Source organism: Nanorana parkeri, unplaced genomic scaffold (assembly GCF_000935625.1).
Source record: "Nanorana parkeri isolate BGI_ZX_2015 unplaced genomic scaffold, ASM93562v1 scaffold658, whole genome shotgun sequence".
Taxonomy (NCBI): domain Eukaryota; kingdom Metazoa; phylum Chordata; class Amphibia; order Anura; family Dicroglossidae; genus Nanorana; species Nanorana parkeri.
Window position 1 is genome coordinate 134,136 of NW_017306926.1, and position 356 is coordinate 134,491.

Here is a 356-nt window from a genome sequence, read left to right on the forward strand (position 1 = left end):
AGTCAATGATGAGCTCCTCTCTCCAGACATAGTGAGAAAGAAGCAGAGAGTACAAGACTGGTACAAAGCCCCCAAAATATGTTGTATAGGTTTGGGACTCTCCGCCATGTGCAAAAAAAGAGACTTACAGGACTCACATTATACCCATGGAGGTTTCATCATTGCCATATTCTTCACAGTGCTGTACAGAGAACACTGAGCCAATCACACATCAGTCTCTGTACAGAGGAGCTTACACTCCAATGTCCCCTCCCCCCCACAGTCACATCAGTCTCTGTACAGAGGAGCTTAAACTCTAATGTCCCCTCCCCCACAGTCACATCAGTCTCTGTACAGAGGAGCTTACACTCTAATGT

General features: G+C 46.3%; 1 protein-coding gene across 1 annotated transcript in view; it reads right to left on the reverse strand.

Annotated features, from left to right (window-relative positions):
- The window catches only part of ZC3H14 (zinc finger CCCH-type containing 14), a 22,464-nt gene that overhangs the window by 13,447 nt on the left and 8,661 nt on the right, over window positions 1–356 (reverse strand). The gene's annotated exons all lie outside the window — the stretch shown is intronic.